The following is a 21,963-nucleotide window of genomic DNA, read 5'->3' on the forward strand; positions in this document are numbered from 1 at the left end:
TTGAAGAGAGAGGGTGCCAAGTTTCCTGTAACACCCAATTCAAACACTGAAATTTGGAGGACAGAATGTCCTGTTGTCCATGTTTGAAGATAGGAATATATTTTCATCTAATACATCAGAGTCCCAGGTTCATCTGGCAACAGGAAGGAATTGAATTCCACAGCTCAAAAATAGGACTTAAGTACTAAAGCACCTTTCGTTGCTCATATAGGATAATATTTATGTTTTAATCCCTCATGTGGCAGCATGTGTTAAAGTGCCCATGTTTGGGAACAAATATGAGAATGTTTTAATCTAAAGATAACTGCCTAGGTGACAAGAGATTGGCAAGTGTTTTAAAGCTATGTTTACACTCCCTGATAATATGGCTCTCCTAATTAAGTTTCTCAAGACCAATGAAGAGTTTCTATCGCAAATAGAAAGGCAGGGGGACGGGAGCGTTCCTATTTAAGCCTGAGCTTCCAGCAAATGACATGGCTCCTCTAAGGGGTTCTGAAATCAGGTATTGGAATATAGTAGAATCTTCTGGTCTCCAAAGGAAGTCCAGCCAGAGAGCAGGTAACACGAACTTTGATGCAGTTAGAATCTGGAAGAGGTTTAAACTGGCTGCCTTAGTAAGCCCCAGAGACCCAATGAGAGGGCACAAGCTCAATGCCATCATTCACAAAGAACATCAGTGAGCAGTATGCCAGCAGATCTGGCACATGGTGGTGGGGGCGGTGGTGCAGAAGAGGGAGATACACTAGTCACTTGTCTTCAGATTTATTACAGTAAAGCCTTAATATCTTCATGCCCTTGATAAATGTGTACAGGTGCACCTGTATCTTTTATAGCAAGTACCATGGGTTCTGGTTCTAGTTATAACATATACTAGCCAGGTTCCCTTCAGCAAACCACTTTAACCTTTCAGAACTTCATTTTTCCCCCTCAAATACAAAACAAGCAATAACAACAAACAGGGAATGAGGCAGTGGGGAGTAATACTTGCCCTGTATCTAACCTCACAGGATTTCTATAAGAACCAAAATGAAATAATTAATAATAGTTTCACAGTCTTTAAGGCTCAGCAAACATGTATATAATGTTTTCTTATGGCTGGGATGAGGTGCTTGACAATTCTCACATCTAACAACCCTCTGATAAGGGTACTATTATCATCCTTGTTTTGTAGATAAGAAAATTAAGGCCCAGAGAGGTTTAATAACTTGCTGGAAGTTATGACACTAGTAAGGGGGATTTGAACTTTAGCAGCCTGACTCGAGTTTGTGGTACTATATACCACAATATGCAGCCTGTCATAATTATCATATGAATATTAATATTATATAATAACTAAAGTTATGTTTATCTCAATTTCACAAATGAAGAAAAGGAGGCTCAGAGAGGTAAGTCACAAGCTAAGATCGTGGAGCAAGCAAATGGCAGAGCCAGGATTTGAAACTGAGTCTATGTGACTGCAGACCCTGAACTCTCAACCACAAAGTTAATAAACTTCACTCCACAAATATTGACTCTGCATCTACTGCGCTCCGGGCTCCGTGTTCTAAAACACAATTATTTTTTTAAAAAAGATAAGGTGGCAGTTGTTCGCCCAGGAGCTAAAAGGTTTTCACATCATCTCCAGGCCAGATCAGCCCCACCCCCGCTCTCCAGGGCAAAGTCCCGGCCTCAAACAGCAGGTGCCCAGTGATAGCTGATGCCAATAACGACAATGACGACAGAAATATTTTAAATGTTAGACTCTTGCTTCAAAAGGGAATTAGACTACTCAATTTCCAGGGCAAAAACATCCTTCAGGGCAAAATGCTGTTTCTAAAACAATGTGAACAGGTGTGGCCTATCTCAACAGGTGAAATATTTGAGGAACACTGCTCATTCCTGCCAGCCTTTCAACTCCCAAGGTAGGTTTTGCCCAACTCAACCTGGTTCTTCGCAGGCTTTCCTGATAGTCTTTTATCCCAGGGAAACCCCTCAGTTGGTCGCCCTAGAGGGCAAGGGCTAGGTTTTATACTCTTGACCAATACAAACACACACAGTGGTTCTAGCACAGTGCCTTGCAAATAAAAGGACCTAATGTCTTAGTGGATTCAATGGGTGGAACAATATTTTATTATTTTCAAAGTACACTCATTTCCACTTCATAAGTGTTGCCAAGCAGCAGTCCCTGCACTGCTAAAATGACGATGTGAGAATCATTTTAATTAGCACTTTCATTGTTTGTATGCAAATGCACATTCCTAAAGTGGGTTCTTTAGAAAGTTTTCCTAAATCGACATCCCTCACAGTGATTTTTCTCCTTAAATCCTTTTCCATAGACACTAAAGAGATAAATTTCAATCCAGCCTGAGTCTTAATGATCCTGAATCTTTAATAATGGAATTAAGCTGCTTTTCTCTATAGGAATGGCAAGTCTAAAATGAGGAAATGTGAGGCACTTCCAGGCACCAAGATAGAGCTACCCCTTTGACTCAGTCATCCCAAAATAGGATGGGTGACTCCAAGAGAAAGCACACTCCCAGCACCGAGCTGCAGAAACGTGAACAGTTTGGTGGACTGAGTCCCCCTGGGACAAACCCGAGAGTCTTCAGAGTCATCACAAACTTTCCAACCTCCTCCTCTTTTCCCTTCCCCAAATACTCTACTCCCAGCTCGGGGAGCCCGAACTCTCGGCCAGCCCACCCCTAGCCTGTTCCTTCCTTTAGTCTCTGACCTAGGGGCTGGGCAGCCTTGGTCTTGTGCCTCAGCTCAGGGAGAGGCCCAGATGCTCCTGGAGAACTCAACCCTGGCAGAGGCATTGGTGGACCCAGCCCAGCCCTGCCCTGGGTGGGAGTCCCGAAGAGCTGGTCTCTTGGGGAGTAGGAGTGGGAATAAGTTCTGGGTGGTCAGCACAGCTGAATCCTGACCTGAGTCACTAACTCAGCCCTGTATGGTTATGCGTGGCAGCCCAGAGGGCCAGTCACAGCTTAAAATGAGAGAGAACACCATGGTGAGAAGCAAAGTTTTTGGAAGGGCAAATGAGGAGTCAGAGGTTATCTGAGCTTGGAGAAAAACTCTGTGGTCCAAAGAGGGTGGGGAAAGTCGGGAGCCAGGAAAGTACTAGAAAATCCTTTAAGGGGCTGCAAAGCACTCCTAACGTTGGAATGCCCTATCTGCATGTCTGGGCTACAGGAAGAAGGAATGGAGTCAAAGCTGACCAAAGAACAGCAGCATTTATGGTCACAGGAAAGTCCAAAAGGCTAAGGCAGGGGTGTCCAATCTTTTGGCTTCCCTGGGCCATGTTGGAAGAAAAAGAATTGTTTTGGGCCACACATAAAATACACTAACACTAGTGATAGCTGATGAGCTAAAAACAAAACAAAATGCACACAGACACACACATCCCATAATGTTTTAAGGAAGTTTACAAATTTGTGCTGGGCCACATTCAAAGCCATCTTGGGCCACTTACAGCCCGCAGGCCTTGGGTTGGACAAGCTTGGTCTAAGGTCCGGGAAGGGTTAAAACAGGAGAAATCAAAATAACTATCAGGGTTTTTGTTTTGGAAGTTCTTTTTTAAAAAATCTATGATCAGACCAAGAAGACAAGCAAAGCGTATGATAACAGACCTGCTTGAAGAAGCCCTCGTCATATTATAAGAGAAGCCACTTCTCCCCGTGTTGCTTCCACCTCCTCCAACGATGAGAATGATCTTGCTGGAAAGGGAGACTCTGGTAAGAGGTGACTGAGGCAGAAGACAGGTGTGGAGCTAGGAGAGTCACAGCCCCTTTGAGTGACAGCTACTCCGTTTCAGGTTTTCAGGCTCAGGTGAACCACATCCATAGACAGCTGAAAGAATCTGAACTGTCACTGATGAATCACTATCAGTAATCTTTCAGAAACCTCTGAGAGGAGGAAAGGTGATAAAAATTGAGGAACTAAATAATGAACACTAAGAAGGGTCTAGAAGTATACACTGGAAGCTTGGCATCAACATCCTGAAGAATTCTAGCCTGGAATATTAAATAGATGAATAGCTAAGAAAAGAAAGTGGTGACTCTTTCTTTTGGTGTCACTCCAAGAACTGACACAGGCTCACTGTGAAAAGGTATCAATTAATTTCCCTTTTTAAAATAGAATTATTAGACCAACAGCTCAGATGAGCATAACTTCACAGACAGGATCCCAACACATTTCTGGGACCCCCACACAGCCCCTTCGCTCTCATTTATAACCACAGTTCCCTGGCACCACACGGGAAAATGATGCACACCTGGAGGAGAGCTTGAGGTTAGGGCGCAAGGACGGACACCACTGAGGATATCCCCTAAAGGTCACAGCCAAGCAGTGTGATGGCTGACACCTTAGAAATACACAATTGTTAAGGCCTGCTAGTCCAAGCTGGATCTGTCGCCGGACTGTCATTCTCAAAACTGGCCAGCATAAAGACCACTGCAGGCAGGAGGGGACGGGGGATGTCAAGAACATTTTAAGTGTGGTGACACCCTCCTCACTCAGTGACCTGTGACTGCCAAGCCAAGATCCCTGAATGGAAACGCCTGGTTGGAACTCCTTCTTAGCTCATCAGTCAGACAAGCATCTTTGGAGCTATTTTTTCCAAGGAAGGGGACGTCCCTGAAGGAAATGAGTAGATGCCAAGCAGAGAATATAGCAAATCAAAATACTTCCTGACACAGCCAAATCCTTGGCTGATGTACTTCCAGCTCAATGCCTGGAACTCAGGACCAGCCCAGGGAGGATCAGACACAGGCTCCCATGTGGCTAGAAGCCAAGAAGGTCCAAAGTGGCTTCAGAAATCTCTAAGACTGAAGACACTGGGCTTGTTCCAAGCCATAGGATTTCCGAGCTAATGGGAGGATTGAACATCATCTTACTTTAAAAAAAAAAAAAAAGAAAAAGGTGAGGGGAATATACAAGTACTCAGGGAAACAGTATTGCAGAGTTCATTAAAGTGGCGAAGGATTTAAAGACTGGGCTCCAGAGTCCTTTTCCCCAAAATAGACACTTTTAGCCACGCACTGTTTAGTTAATTAATCAAGGAGACAAAAGGTTCAAACCAATCACCCCCACTCCCAGCACTCAGTCCTGGAACTGACCCTGAGGTACTTCGGGCCAGGGTGATGGGGAGAGAGGTCAGATGATCCGCGGCGATCTGGAACCAACCTCACAAAACTGCATCATCCATGGACAGGCTGTAAGGGAACTAGCCACACCCCAGCCTCGGTCACGCTGCAAATTTAACCCTAAACAGAACATACTAAACATCAGTGTTGCTCAAAAGCTCAGAGACATACTTTGGAGAAGGGAGGTGTACACACAAGCCTTTCTAGATGGCCGTCTTGTATGCCATCCTCCAGGGATGGGTCCAGAAACCAGCAGATACACTTTGGTTTGTTTTTTTTTTAACTGACACAAAATGGTTCGGAGATGTGCCCACTCTCTCTGTCTCAAAGATTCCCTTTTCAATGCTCTGTCCGTTCTTCTGCTTGCCCCAAGCAAGAAACCTCCATCATGCACTATCAGTCTTCAACACATGCTAAATCGGGGCAATGTGGAGACAGGGGAGGCAGTGATGGCAGCCAGGAGGGGACAGGACGAAGCAAAAGACACTGAATACTTGAAACCACAAATCCTGAATCTGCAATTCCTCTGTTTACTTAGAAACAGTTGCTGATGCTTACCCGGCCCAAAGATAAACTAGGACAAACCGGAAAGGGAAGGGGAAGCAGTGAGGTAAGGGCTGTTGTAAACCTGGCACCATGCATGCAGAGGAAAAGCTCCCTGCGTGGTCAGGACATAGTTTTCCTCCTGATGAGAAAAGTTAGATAACAGTATGAATAGTGATGTTAGGCTGAATCCAGGCGCTAAGCAGAGGCAGAGGGCTGCTGTCTTCACATACATAAAAAGCATTTGGAGACCACTGTGGTGTGGTGGAAAGAGCATGGCATTTGGAGTCAGAGGGGGTGAACTTGAGTCCTGGCTCTGCCTAGAACAAGCTGTGTGACCTCAGGCTAGGCATTCAACCCCTCTGGGTTTCAATTCTCTGTGAACTATGAAACGAATGACTTAGACTAGCTGATCTTGTAGGTGTCTTTCAGTTCTATCATTCTGTTATGCCACTAATGATGCAACAAAAGCGTTAATGCATCCACTCAGCAAGCATTTCCTGAACACATTCTGCATGCCAGCAACTCCGCGCTTGGTATGAGGGACAATCTTGCACCCAAGGAACCTTCCAATCCACATATGCGAGAGACTTGTAAATGAGTCTGTACAGTACAAAGGGAGAGGTGTGTGGACAGGGTGAAGGGTTCTAGCAGTGGACAGGGCAGACAGCAATCGGAAACAGTTGCCCAGGAGTGATTCCTGAGCTAACACTTGAGGTAGGAGGTAATTAGGCAAAAGGAAAGAAAAAAAGGAATAGTATGTACGCATGATAGTATGCACTCAGGAATGGCCCAGTAGGGCATGCAGGGTGGGAGGAGTGCTAAGAGATCAAAGGCCTTATAAGCTAAACTAAGAAGAGCTACTGCCAAGCACCTCCAGGCCCCTGTACGTCCCCTGCTGTTCACCTCAACAACTCCCTATATGGCCACATCAGGGTCAGAAACAGCTCCTCCAAGTCCCCTTATGTCGACAGTCAAGCAACCATGCCACCCCTGCCCCCAGTCATCTCCTTTTGTCCCCGAGTCTCATCTAGCTCCACCTGCCGCCCTGCACATCCAGGCCACACCTGCTGACACAGAAGCTTCCTCTCAGTCACCCAGCAGGCCTTGCTTTCAGCTCTTGCTCAGCCCTCAGTGCCCAACCCATGTCAGCTGTTCCAAATAGTTTCCATCTTCCTCAAAGCCACAACCACATCCCTCCCACCCACCCCACTCTCATACTTAGTCGATGACTCCCACCTCCTCTGTTCCTGGGAATGACTGTCCAGCACAACTCCCATAGCAACCCTCCTGCCCACCTGTCCTAAGTTCCTTCCTAAATGGTGCAGACAAAACCGTGGGTATCTCTGCTTACAAGCACAAAAGAAAGCAAAGAGAAAAACTCTAGGAAGAAATAGAGATTGCATTCATCAACCAATGCAGGCTGTTGCCCATGCATGTGACTGGGCTCTGAAACAAGCACACTTAGGTGGGATAAGGTATATGAATGTACTCTGCATGGCAAAAGGCCCTGTGTAAATATTAGAGCTATTCCATATGTGTTGGTTGAATAAATGAATAAAAAAATCAATGAATTTGAGGCAATCTGAAGAGCTGCAAAATACACAGTATCATCAGCACAGGGACCAGGAATGCAGTCTAGAATTCGGCCAAGAGGATCCTTTCTAAAACCAGAGTTTTCAAAACTCTGATGCCTCCTTTGCTCCTACACACACAGCCCACTTAATGCCAACCTGAGCAGTGCTGAATCATTTTAATGATGTATTTTGGCTATTTTGGAAATAACTTCCTAAAACAATATATTTAGTATAAAATATAAGCACAACAGGTTTAGTATATTGCACATATAGTACACTATACTTTGTGGGTGTATATATACATTTGTGCCATGCTCTAAGTGCCATTATAAGCTCTTAGCCAATGACTGCTGACATAGGCCCACAGCAAGACACCCACTGCAGCCTCCATTACACCATCCTGTGCTGAGCATGTTCTACAAAATGTTTTGTTTCCTCTGCTAAAGCTCTGTGCCATTTATTTTTTGTACTGGTCACAATTTTGACTCATCACGGCCAAGAGATGGTGTTCAACTGGCTTTGGACCCACCACAAAAAAAAAAAAAAAAAAAAAAATCAAGAAAAAATATAACCTAGGATTGTAAAATCCAATTATTAGAGTAGTCCAAGTCTCATGAGCACCGGTGAACACGGGTAGGCTCACAGACGTCAGAGCTCTAGTCATCAGAAATATTCTGTGGGATGACAAGAAGATGAAAACCCTTCTTCCTGGTTTACTCTGTACCATCTACTAAACAGAGCTACAGAATTTCCTCCCAGTGCTGCAAGTTCAGGATGATACCATGAGCTGGTGAGTATATAATTCACTGTATTTAGTTCTTCTTTGGTGTTTATTACAGGCAGCCATGAGAAATAAACGATGACATTAGGAACCCATCTCTACTGAGACTCTGCCCTTTGAACCCCACAGAAGTTGTTACATGGCCAGTACTCCAGGTTTCCCCAGCACTGAGTGTGTGCGGCATGGGACAGGATAGAGGAATTCTAGAATGTCTGAGCTTGAGGAAGGCCCAGACATGATCTCATTTATATCAGAAACAACTAAAGCTCAGAGACAGCAGGTTGTTGTAGGGTTGGTGGCAAGGCACGTATACCAACAGTCTGATGAACTCTCACCCTAAAACCAAGAAGCTAAAAATGAAAAACGTTGAAATTCAGTCTCCATCTGGGCTAGCATTTAGTCTTCAGCAGTCTAGAAGAATGATTTCAGAAAGGCAATGGTGATATGAGAAGAAACAGAAAATGTGGATCATGATGGCTCATAAAATAGGAATAACTCGGATTAAGTTCAGTTATTCAAGTTTTGGGTTCGTTGGGCTTTTTTGTTGGTGGTAGTGGTGTGAAGTTCCTTTTCTAGAATCTACAGATGCTTTAGAAGGTACCAGACCCAAAAACTAATTCTTTCTTTCATTAAAACACTGGCGACTTCTATTGTCCAGTTTTATATTTTTGTCTGACTATTAAAAGGAAAAAAAACTAAGAAATGTTCAACTCCTTTGAGTTCAGTAGTTCACTTCTATTTGAAAAATAAAATGAAAATATTTAAAAGCAAATGTAATGAGTAAATTTGTATAAATGTTCCCAACATGGTATTTTTATGAGTAAATCACATTATACAAAGGACATTATATGTTTCAAAACTAATATAATGACTTGATTTTTGTAAAGAATACTTTTTAAAAATTATATTATTGCTTTCTTTCCTTCCCCTTAGTTAAAAACACACAAATTTCTTTCTTTCTTTCTTTTTTTAGACGTAGTTTCGCTCTTGTTGCCCAGACTGGAGTGCAATGCAATGGCGCCATCTCGGCTCACTGCAACCTTCGCCTCCCAGGTTCAAGCAATTCTCCTTCCTCAGCCTCCCAAATAGCTGGGATTATCGGTGCCCGCCACCATGCCTGGGTCTTGAACTCCTGATCTCAGGTGATCCACCCACCTCAGCCTCCCAAAGTGTTGGGATTACAGGCATGAGCCACCAGGCCCAGCCATAAAACACACAAATTTCTTTAAAGAAAAAAATATTTGGTTTACCCTACTGTCCCAATATTTTTTTCCCTATCACTTACATTTTAGTTTCGTTATTTAAAAACAGAGGTATCAGGCCAGGCGCGGTGGCTCACACCTGTAATCCCAGCACTTTGGGAGGAAGTGGTGGGTGCACAGCTTGAGCCTAGGAGTTCAAGACCAGCCTAGCCAACATGGTGAAATCCTGTCTCTACAAAAAATACAAAAATTAGGTGGGCATGGTGGCACACACCTGTAGTCCCAGTTACTAATGGGGCTGAACGGGAAGATTGTTTGAGCCTGGGAGGTCGAGGCTGCAGTGAGCCATAATGGCACCACTGCGCTCCAGTCGGGACAACAGTGTGAGACCCTGTCTCAAATAGAAAGAAAACAAAAAGTGTAAAGGTGCTTCTGCCTCCTTTTTTAATTAAAAGAATTAGCAACTTATATAAGAGACTATTTCCAGCTTCTGAGTCCATGCTGGGACAATTCTGGAAGTTGTAAATTTTATTGAAGTTAGGCTGCCTTGAACATAGCTATCTTCCCCAGTCTTTCACCTAGATCTAATCAGAAAAGCCATCCTTTACAGCAGGCACCTACCTGCCACACAGAGCTATCCAGAAGCAGACACACTTAGAATGGGATGTGTGACTAAGCATGATAACTGGGCAGGGGAATGTCATCTCCTAAAAATGTAGAAGTGTTATATATGGAAATTGTGTATGTGCACATGTACCTTAAAGGGGTTCCTGACCCTTTACCTGAAAAGCCTAAAAACCAGTACCTTACTGATTATAATAGGGAATGCTGAATTATCCAAAGTTCAACAAGCACAAATAATAGTCATTTTTTTCAAGCATACCTCTGCTGGAACCATTTTTTATTTAATCACTGCTGTAATCAGCAGACTAGAGAAATTCTCTCTGAGTGAGGAAAACATGGAGTGAGTCATCTCTATGTTGATAAGGAGACAGCAGGATGAGGGCACTGCTGTGAAGTAGGCATCAGATGGTGCCTTGTCTAAATTAGTCAGTGGAACAATCAGAATGATTTCTTCCCATGACGTGCAGTAATCACCGGAGATGATGCTGATCTCCTTGTTTTAGTGACGACCCCAACACAATTTCATGTTTACTTCTCCAAACCAGGGCAAAAAAAAAAAAAGGAAAGACAAAAAATGTATTCCACTCAGTATTTGTAGTCACTAGATGGAAAAAGAGAAAGTATCTTGTTTTTACATGTGGCTGGCAAATGTGCTACAACTTCCTGTTTGTTTAAAAAGTACAAGTTCAAATGTGTAAATCTCTTGGAGAAACACCAACACCTAAGAGATGTCGCTGTTGCATGAAATGGATATGATGTCATTGTAGGTCACAATAACTTTGGCCAGAAAGTGGCCTTATGAACCTCTGGTGACATAAAGCAACATGGCAGCCCAGGGAGATACTTCTAGACAATGACCCCCGAGAAGCTGCCCCCAAAAGCACACACTCCAAACAGCAGTGTGGTGACTGGTATCATTGGTTCTGGACACTGAATTCTACCCTACTCTTTCAGAGAGGTGGCAACTTATACCAATTCTATTTTGAGCATTTTCCTAGGGAAGCTGGGATTCTTAAGAGAAAGAAAATGGGTTTGAATTGCTTTTTAATGTGTCTGAACTCCACAGTTAGAAACTATCAATCACAAAGGATTCCAAATCCTGTTCTGTTCCACAATGCAAGAAGACCTTTCCCTAAAGGGTAGCAGTGAGACATTCACTTGAAATGGCAATAATCTGTGGCTCAACTCATGGCAACCACCTCATTTCAAATCCATATTTGTCTAAAGCTGCTGAATAAAGAAAATATTGAGCACAAACAGGTTTAAATCCTTTATAGAAATAAGGGAAAGGATGGAAGAAAGAAATTGGCCTGACTGACATATCCCCATACATGCAAAATTTGAAACTCAAGTCAAAGTACTCTAGTCCCAAATTGCTAATGAATGTGAAGCTTCAGACCAATTAAAGGCACTGTGAACAGGCAATGCCCTCAATCAAAACACATTGAGCAAGAGGAGTTATAAAGCCAAATGGTGAGGAAACTTTCAATGTTTCTAGATCATTTATAAAGAATAAAAGGGATACTATTATTATCCTTTTTAAAGATAATACATAAACATACCACAAAAAAAATTTAAAGTAGCTACTCATCTCAGGCATCTCCTCCTGAGATGGTCTACAAATATACAAGCACTGAAGACTATTCTACAGCCTCAGCTGTGTGTGTATGTGTGTGTGTGTGTGTGTGTGTGTGTAACTTAAGAAGGATACCACCAGTTTTTAAATGTCCAACCACTCTAAGTCTCCAGGGGCATGGGAAGGTCCCATACCTTTTTAATTCCTGAAATCACTTACTGAAGGAGGAAGCAGAAGGAAAAATCCTCCCCCTGTAATTACCAGTAAGTTTCACTCTTTCTAATTTTATTTAGGTTCCATTCTGTGAGAAAAGATAACAAATGAAAACCAGGATTGATGCCATTCGTCATAAATACCATTCCACTGAAACCCTCATTTGCCATAAACCATTGGTCATAGACAGAGAACACTACATAATCAATGCTCATTTTCTAGAGATTCCAAGTTCCGGAAGTACCACTCAGAATGTTTTCACTCAAGCTGGGGAGTCTTTAAACACATGTAGAAGCAAGTCAGCACTGCCCATGCCCACGGGAGGGAGAGACCCCATTCCAGAATGCTGCTGATCATCCTGCCCTCTCTTAAGTCATCATTTCCACAAAAGGCCTGAGAAGACCACATGGAGTTGGGGTTGAGGGAAGGAGTGAAAATGTTTTCAAAGAAGGAAATCTTGAGGCTATTAAAAAGCTCTGGAGGCAGGGGGATTGGGGGGGATCCTAATCTGAAAGTCTTACAAAGGCAGTCAGAGGGAGGAGGAGGCAAATAGGCTTTGGAGCCAGTGATGGTGGGAAGAGGCAAAAATGTCTATGGCAGCTGGAGACTGCAAGACTAAAGGAACTCACTAGGAGCCTCAAAATGGGAAAACTCAGGCGCCCAGTGAGAAGATGGAAGAAGCTCAATAGGACGATTTGTCTGGGAAACAGACAAAGCAAATATGGAGCAGCTGCATTTTATGCCAGAAGCCCACAAATAGATGAAGATGTGTGTGAGTCAGAACTGATTTTCGCGTATCAGTCAATGGTAGTTGAGGGGTACAGGTGGAATGCATACATCTACCACAACCACCACAGTATACTTTTTTTTTGAGACGGAGTCTCACTGTCGCCCAGGCTGGAGTGCAGTGGCCAGATCTCAGCTCACTGCAAGCTCCGCCTCCCGGGTTTACGCCATTCTCCTGCCTCAGCCTCCCGAATAGCTGGGACTACAGGCACCCACCACCTCACCCGGCTAGTTTTTTGTGTTTTTTAGTAGAGACGGGGTTTCACCGTGTTAGCCAGGATGGTCTCCATCTCCTGACCTCGTGATCCGCCCTTCTCGGCCTCCCCAACACAGTATACTTTTTATCTTGTAGCATTTATCCTTGATATTTTGAAGATAATCATAAATATCTTCTAACTTGTAGCCCTGTAAGTCATGGTGCCTGTTTGGCCTTCTTCAGAAAATTTTATCATATCTAACTTTTCATTGCAAAATTACTGATTTTCAGGTATGTTTTCACTTAGTGAGCCCTCAATTAATGAACTTTTGGATGATATAACTATTGAATGAGAAAAATACCTGAAATGTAATAATTTAAAATGTAAAAATACCTGAAATGTAAATTAAACTTAGTCATTGAAATGGCTTGTGGAATTCCATTGCCTACGAGCAGTGTAGCTTACAGGCTATTGGCAAAGGCTGCTGGATGTTCCTGCTTGTTAATAATTCACTCAGCTGACCAGATTTATAATGATGCAATCCTGAAACTAATTTTCTTGATTTGGGGAAGTCATAGCACTTGAAATTTTTTACATAAGGTGAGACTTTATGACCACTTTTATATCATATTATCTCATTTGTATAATTCATATTTGCATAAAGTAGAAACCATATTCATTAGCATGTCTTCATTTACTTCTTAGTAGGGACTTGATATGGAAAATCTACCCTTTGCCTTCGCCTTCCCTCTTTCCTCTGTCAAAAATCCTATGTATCTCTTCCTTTCTCTCCCTAGATGATCTCATTCAGTCACATGGCTTTAAATATCATCTATATGCCGATGACTCTGAGAGATACCATTTCCAGCCCCAGCCAACTCTACATCTCTATGGGAATATTGAACGGGCATCTCAAACCTAAGATGACACAACAGAACCCTTAGGGTCCCTCTTTGCTCCTTATCTCAGTGAACAGCAACGTCATTCACCTAGCCAAAAACACGGGACTAACCCTTGACTCTTGTTTTTACTTATACCCCACATGCAACCTAGAAGGCTCTACCTTCAAAATGTATCCTGAGTCTGACCACTTCTTTGTATCATTCAATCATCACTACTCTAATCCAAGTCACACCCTAATCTCCTGCCTGGATCACTGGAAGGACCAGTGATATAGGTTATACAGATTCTACTCTTGCCCCTAGAATCTATTCTGCACTCAGGATCCAGAGGAAAAATGTTAAAGCACAAAGAAGATCACATGGACTATGGAATCCAATCACTCTCAGAGTAAAAATCAAACTCCTGGCCAGATGCGGTGGCTCACGCCTGTAATCCCAGCACTTTGAGAGGCCGAGGCGGGTGCATCATGAGGTCAGGAGATCAAAACCATCATGGCTAACACAGTGAAACTCTGTCTCTACTAAAACTACAAAAAATTAGCCAGGCGTGGTGGCGGGTGCCTGTAGTCCCAGCTACTTGGGAGGCTGAGGCAGGAGAATGGCATGAACCCGGGAGGCGGAGCTTACAGTGAGCGGAGATCCTGCCACTGCACTCTAGCCTGGGCGACAGAGCAAGACTCCGCCTCAAAAAAAAAAAAAAAAAAAGAAAAGAAATCAAACTCCTTACCATAGCCTACAGGGTCTGGCTCCCACCTACCACTCTCATTTCACATCACTCTCCCTCCCTATCAACACCCCCAGACCAAGTCCAGACAAACTGGCTGCCTTCCTGTTCCCCTAACAAGCCAACCTCATCCTATGTCAATGGCCTTTCTTTTCACTTGCTATTCCCTCTGCCTGAACACTCCTCCTCCTCCCCTGATTCCTTTACTCCACTCAGGTCTCTAGACAAAGTCAATCTTCTTTTTCTCTCTCACACACATAGAACCCTTTTTGGACCATTCTTTAAAAAGAGCCCCGCCAGCCCCTCACCTTGTTCTACTGTTTTCATACCACGCATTACCACCTGAAATTAGATTGTCTATTTAGTTATTTGTTTGCTTCCTTCATAGTATTGCTCACAATACTTAGTGAACACCCATCAGGTGTGAGGTGCTCTTCTAAGAGCTGAGGATACAACAGTAAACAAGACAAGACACGCAAAGACCCCTGCCCTCATGGAGCTCACATTCTTATCATTCCCACTCAAATCTAAGGTCCAGGGAGGCACAGACACGGTCTGTCTTATGACCACTGAATCCCCAGAACAGTGCCTTGGCACAGAGCAGGCATTAATACATATTTGTTGAATGCATTAAGTGTCCTGCTACCTGATGCCATTTGCTTCCCTGAGGACTTCCACTACAGAGCTCTTCCTGCCTACCAGATGGAATTCAGGTTCTGGGACTCAGAATGTCACTATGTCCCCTTGGACAGGGCAGTCTGGACAGCCAGCCTCCTGTGGCTGAGCTGGTTTCCTAATCCTGGGCCTGCTTATCCTGACTGCCCTTCCTTCCTGTTCCAACCCCCAGCACCCTGCAAACTCACCAGGTGACCATCCCACTGGGATCTGTCTCAGTGGGTCACGAGAGCACCTGATCCACATCATAGGAGCTGACCAGGTAGTCAGTGTTAACCAGGCCAGCTTTTCTCTACAAAGAGTAGCTGAAATAAAGATGCAAGCGTTGTTCAGCGTCCCTGGCCCACGGTGGTCCTTACCCTCAGTATCTCACCTAAGACCTCCAGCATCAACTAGCTATCATACCTGGAGGCACTCTCACCTCAGCACTGGAACACACTGTTATTAAGGACATATTTTTGCCTCTTTCAACTGTCATAGAAGCAAGACGTGTACCTGCTGTGATAAGTAATTAAGTTTCTTTCAGAAAAAGAAGAACATTTGTTAACTGTGAAATTCTCTGATCTCAAATAAAAATGAAAGTAATTGTGAAATGTTGTTAATTCATCTTTCAAGAAAATGGTAGCTATACTGGTAGGAAGGGGAAAAAAAAAGAGAGAGAATGGAAATCTGTTGAAGAACCACTCTGGAAGTCTCAGAAAATAAGTATTTAAACCCCATTGTTTCCAACATATCAGTTTTCACACTTTAATGTATCTGTTGGCTCAGAAGTGCGCTGCTTGAATACCCCTATGAGACTAGCAGATGAAGATGTCTATGAACATCACAAAAGTCAAGGTAGAAAGCCCCAAACTGGTGGTCAGTTGAATTGGGCTGAGTATGGCAGCTACACTGTAACACTTACATCTGGAACTCCAACTTGGAAAAGTGTGTTAATAAAGTTAATAAATGTAGCAGGTAGGGCGAGAATTGCCTTGCTCTACATCTCAGAGTCAAACAGTATTACCTTCTATTTGCCTAGGACTTTATTCTCCCTGGGCAAATATAAGCATTTGTGCATACATTACTTCTTGCATAGATTATCTCTTTTAGTCTGCAAAGCAAACATATCCTTAAACAGCAGGATATGTTTCTCTGTCTGGGGCCTGGGAGGTCAAAGAATTCACCTACAATCCCACAGTAAAAATGGCAGAACCAAGTAAGTACCAAAACCCAGATATGCCTAGGCCCAGCTCAGTATCCTTCCTTCTCTAATAGGAAGGACAAATTACATTCTACAGTTAACAAAGTATTTCCCTTCACTGAGAAGAAGGAAAAAAACACATATATTCACCAGTGGTTTAAGGTGGTGGGAAGACGCATTGGTCCAGGAGCTCTGGGCAGAAAGATTTCACGAACTCTTCCAAACGATGCCAACTCCTGCAATCACAAATGTACAAAACACCTGGTGTGAATCACAGGCACCCTGTGGCCTCTCCCCAAGGGGACTCATTTAAACACCATTTGCCAGGCAATTTAGGCTTAAACCCCTATCTCTTTTAGCCCAATTTCCTTCCCCACTCTGACTTCCCAAAGCAGAACAAGAATCTTTAATTCACCGGCTGAAATGGTACTCATTAGAATCACAGGATCTTGCGCAGAAGGCAGCTTTACAGATCATCTTTAATGGAGATCACAAACCGAAAGCACAAGGGGTGACATCCAGGGTGGAAGTGTTACATTTCATCTGTGGATATGTTTAGAAAATCTGAGCCAAACATAAAAATCAGAGCTATCACACAAAAACTCAGATTTCTGGCTTCTCTTAAAGAAAGAAAAAAAAAAAAATCAGACCTGTCAACATGGCCCACATTTATGTCTGAAAATGATCAGGTGTTGCTAAGCATTAAAAGCAGTCACACTTCATAGGCAGGCTTGGCTGCTCCAACATACCACAGTTCCCACCACTCGCTACTGTCTCCTCAACACAGAGAAGAACTGGGGTTGTCATTAGTCATTACCCTTGCATTATTGTTTTTCTTGTGGTACAGAAATATTTTCTAATTATAATTCTAACAAAAGTGGGAAAACAAAAGGGGCCTAGTTCCAAGAAAAAAAAATGGTACAGCACATACAGTAACTCAAGTTGGTGGCCTCACTCCTGCAGACATTTGCAACCCCCAAACAAGTACAACACTCCCACTTCACATGAATTAAATGAAAGCAGGAAACTGACTTGCCCGCTCCCATAGTTAGATGCAGAGGTCAACCTAGGTCTCTCGATTGCCTAATCCAGGACTATTTCACTATGCTGGACTACATACTAGTGTTATACTATTAAGCAAAAAAATTAATACAATAAACAAATACACACAATTAACTAATTAAAAATAATTATCAAAAATAATACTTTCAGAGAAGTATCAAAGTCAAGGAAATACAGTTGAAGCACCCCACTTTCCACTAAAATGCCTGCCATACATCAAAAGTGCTCAGTGTCCCAAACTGTCTGGAATACTTTGTCTGCTAGGAAAATCTCCCTTAATATGCATCTTGAATACAAGACTGTAAATAAGTTTATGTACAAGGTAACAGCACTGTAATAAGAAAGCAATGTTCAACAATAAGATCTTGATAGTACTTATTTATATCACTCCCACAAAGAATTTATTGATTCATTCACTTAAATATTTATTGAGCCCCATTACACTCCAGGAAGTATGAAAGGTGATGGAGATACAAAAGTGAACAAGACCCTCAAGTTGCTCTATCTGAATAAAAGATAGATCCAGACACTCAAAATGAATTATAAAATAATGGGTAAGTGTAGTGATCTGCAGTCAAATGCTTTGCCCCAGAGCTAAACCCTCTACGGTAAGTGTAGTGATCTCAGTATGCACCTGTGTTACGGGAGCACTGAGCAGGGGCACCTGATATAGTGGAGGTGAAAAGATACTTCCTAGCATGGACAGAGGCCTCAGGAAATCCTAACGCTTGGATGGGAGTGGACCAGGCACAGGGAGAAATGGAGGACAATGGAGGCAAAAGCAAGGAGGTGAGAACAGCCCCTACAATTTGGTCTTGTCCAGATCTCTTATTAGCCTTGGGTCTTAAAAGCCCCTGCCTAATACCACGTAACCCAACATCTGCTGGAACTTGATCCACAGCCCTACTTATGCACTTACAGAAGTTTATCTTGACAAGTGCCCATATCAAAAATGTCACCGATTCAGCCCTGCTTCCTGGCAATGCCTACCTATGACTCCCTGGAGTCTGCTGTCCCAGAGTCCGCAGGACGTAAGAAACATGGTGGTAGGAATACTAAGCCTTCAGGTGCAGTGGCTCACACCTGTAATCCCAGCACTTTGGGAGGCCGAGGCGGGTGGATCACGAGTTCAGGAGTTTGAGACCAGTCCGACCAACATGGTGAAACCCCATCTCTACTAAAAATAAAAAATTAGCTAAGCATGGTGGTACACGCCTGTAATTCCAACTACTCAGGAGGCTGAGGCAGGAGAATTGCTTGAACCCAGGAAGCGGAGGTTGCAGTGAGCCAAGATAGCGCCACTGACGCCAGCCTGGGTGACAGAGTGAGACTCCGTCTCAAAAAAAAGAAAAAAGAAATAAAGAAATACTAAGCCTTTCATGATGGACAGAAGACAGTAAATAAAGATGTTTTTCTCATACCAGTCAAGGCTGCCCTGTCTATCTCCACCCCAGGGCCTGGATTTCCACAGCAAGAAGCTACTATGCATTTGAGCCTCAAGCAGGAAGCTTTGTGAAAAAATGTTCCAGAATATCTGCCCATCAAAATCCGCACATAGAGTCCTCCTTTTCTTCATAGATAAGAAAGAAGTGAGTCGCCAGCCCTGATCTAGACTGAGGCAAAGCTGGGGAAAAGCGCTCCAAAACATAGGCTGGAAAGAAGCACACAGAGGAGTAAAGACCAAACAGGTGGTCAAGGGTAGGGTTCCAGTTCAAGGCCCATATGAGGAAACAAAGAGGCAGAATTCACCTGAAGAATCGGAAGAGTCTCCCTGGATCAGTAACTAGTGGGCAGGTTCCCGAGTATGGCTGAAAATTGGAAACACCTGCAGAACTACAGCAACAAAATAATCCCCTACATACCAGTGCCATTAAATCAGAATCTATGGTCTGGAGGTCCAAGCACTGTCCAGAACCTCCTCACACATGATGGTGATGTCCAATATCAAAATAGTGTATTTCACCTAGAGGTCTCAGAAGCTCCAAAACCTCTTCAAGGACATGAATTCAGCATCCTCCAGGAAGGAGCCAAGGATCCAGATCTTTAGGGGAGTAGCACATCCCTGGTATGTTTACCCACTCTCTGCATCACACTATGACAACAATCACAACTTCTTTTAAGTAAATGTAAAAAAAAAAAGAAAAAAAAAGAAAAAAAAAAAGAAGGAATGCCAGCAGCCAGAATAGCAAATGGGTAGTGAAGTGGCCTTCCTCTTTGCCCCCATCCCTTGTACACCATGACCCAATGTCAGTGCCTCTTGATAAACGATTGGGGGTGTCCAATCTCAGCAGCAGATCTGAGCCTTCATACACCTGTGTGGGTTCACTGCTCTGGCAGAACAAAGGATGTGGGAGCATCCAGTTATGCAGATGGCCTTCGAGGAATAGCTCCAAAGCACTCTGATCAGGTCCTTCCTGCCCACCAAAGGGCAGGACTCTACCGATCAATGCAGCACCTGCAAACCTGCCAAGCCCGGCTGAGCACTTCTCTTTCCAGATTTCCACTTTGTGGTCATGTAACAACCTGAGCAATCTCAAGCTAAGACTGGCAAAGTAAATGCTGTGTACCGCAAAGATGATGGACGGATCAGAGTAAACTGGCTCCCTGAATGCACCAGCCTGCAGAAATCTCTTCCCCCAACATTACAAGGTGCCACTAGGTGACCTTCAGGCAGCAGCCAGCACCAGAGAAACCCACAGCTGACCAAGGTCAACCTTCCTGATTGCAAGGCCCAGCAGCAATCCATACTATCCTTCCAAGGAACAAGGAGACAGGCAGGTGTTCCCATCAACCTAAGGATCCTCCATGTGAGCCATAATGCAAACTTGGAAAAGCATGGTGGAAGAGGAAGTTTAGGAAAAGCTCAAGATCATAATTTGCCCCTTCTTGGTGGTCTTTAATTTTTATTTTTATTTATTTATTTATTTGTTTATTTTTTGAGAAGTAGTCTTGCTCTGTCTCCCAGGCTGGAGTGCAGTGGCGGCGTGATCTCGGATCACTGCAAGCTCCACCTCCCAGGTTCACGCCATTCTCCTGCCTCAGCCACCTGAGTAGCTGGGGCTACAGGCACCCGCCGCCAAGCCTGGCTAATATTTTGTATTTTTAGTAGGGACAGGGTTTCACCGTGTTAGCCAGGATGGTCTCGATCTCCTGACCTCGTGATCCGCCTGCCTCGGCCTCCCAACATGCTGGGATTACAGGCGTGAGCCACCACGCCCGGTGGTGGTCCTCAATTTTTAAAAGATTCACTAATTTTCCCTGCAGTACTGTTATATTCTGGCCTAAAACAAGACCTTTCTCTGTCCCAGCTCTCCAAAAGACCTCACAAGAGTCGTCCCAGGCCCTGCCAAAGACCTCGAACCATCATCTCCCTTATTCATCCCCCATCCCAAAAATACAGATCAATACCAACCATTGTGAAAGTTGCCTCTGCCACCCTCATTCCTACCAAACATCAATCCAGACCACCCAACCCACTCTGGACCACTCTGGCCTCTCCTGTTACAAGTTCTCATAGCCCATATATCTCTCCTTCCTAGCATGAATCACTTATATTTTCACTTGTTGTCCCACTAGCCTATATATGGACAGGGATCCATATAATCATTTCTGCTTTGCCTTGTTACTGCTGTTGTTTTAAAATTTTAAGGGGTCTTTGTTTGACTGGCTCACTGTATCCCAATATAGCACCTTGGAGCCCTCAGGTTTCCTTCAAAATACACCTTGAATTTCATGCCACTCAGCTCAGACTTGGTCCCTTTCTCCTTGTTCCAAATCCAAGGCCCAAGCTGCTTTCTGAGCTCACGACATATTCTCTTCTCCTTCTCCCTCCACAAATTCCAACTCTTCCATCAACAAACACAGGCAGTCCAGGGGAGAAAATACCCAACTGGCCCTGAGGCTGACCAACTTGGGAAGGAAACAAATCAGAAGTTATCTATTTCATGTTTGGGCAGTGTTTTTTTCTTCTTTGTTTTTTGTTTGTTTGTTTTTTGAGACAGACTCTCACTCTGTCGCCCAGGCTGGAGTGCAGTGGCATAATTTCAGCTCACAGCAACCTCAATCTTCCAGGTTCAAGCGATCCTCCTGCCTCAGCCTCCTGAGTAGCTGGGACTACAAGTACACACCACCATGCCTGGCTAATTTTTGTATTTTTAGTAGAGACGGGGTGTCACCATGTTGGCCAGGCTGGTCTCGAACTCTTGACCTCGTGATCTGCCTGCCTTGGCCTCCCAAAGTGCTGGGATTACAAGCATGAGCCACTGTGCCCCGCCATGGGCAGTGTTTTTTAAAATCACACTGCATTATTTTATTTAAGATGATGATGTTCTAATATGCAAAATGAATCCCTTTTCTGACCTTGAAAAAGACTTCTCTCTTTTCCATAACAAAACCCACTGGGGCCATAACCGGTGCCAACATCTCCAGGATGTGAACCCCACTGAAGCTTCCCGGGTCCTCAGTGCTGAGGTGGCTCCCACTTCCCAACCACCTCCTGGCTGTGTTCCCATTGCCCAGCTGTCCTCCTCCTGCATCCATTGGCAAAGGAAGATGAATTCTCAAGAGCTTTTTAAAGCTCTTCCACCTACTCCGCTGATTTAGTAGGAGGGAGAATGAATGTTTCCAAGTTCTTTGAATGACACAAAGCTCATAAAGTATAACGAAATTAGTTGAAAAATAGCAAAATGAGTTTAGCTCCCCCTTCAAAAAAAAAAAAAAAAGGAAAGCATGCCTACTTTCAATGATTCACAATGACTTCACAATTTTTCCTCCACTAGGATATGTATTCTTCCTCCCA

The 21,963-nt window shown here is 43.7% G+C and overlaps 1 protein-coding gene across 5 annotated transcripts in view; it reads right to left on the reverse strand.

Annotated features, from left to right (window-relative positions):
• SORBS1 (sorbin and SH3 domain containing 1) overlaps positions 1-21,963 on the reverse strand; it is a 252,779-nt gene that overhangs the window by 164,552 nt on the left and 66,264 nt on the right. For all 5 annotated transcript variants that reach the window (XM_025396196.1, XM_025396194.1, XM_025396195.1 and 2 more), the window contains one exon: positions 16,254-16,339. The gene's annotated coding sequence lies outside the window, so the exon portion shown is untranslated. The remainder of the gene's footprint in view (positions 1-16,253; positions 16,340-21,963) is intronic.

Source organism: Theropithecus gelada, chromosome 9, assembly GCF_003255815.1.
Source record: "Theropithecus gelada isolate Dixy chromosome 9, Tgel_1.0, whole genome shotgun sequence".
NCBI classification, from domain to species: domain Eukaryota; kingdom Metazoa; phylum Chordata; class Mammalia; order Primates; family Cercopithecidae; genus Theropithecus; species Theropithecus gelada.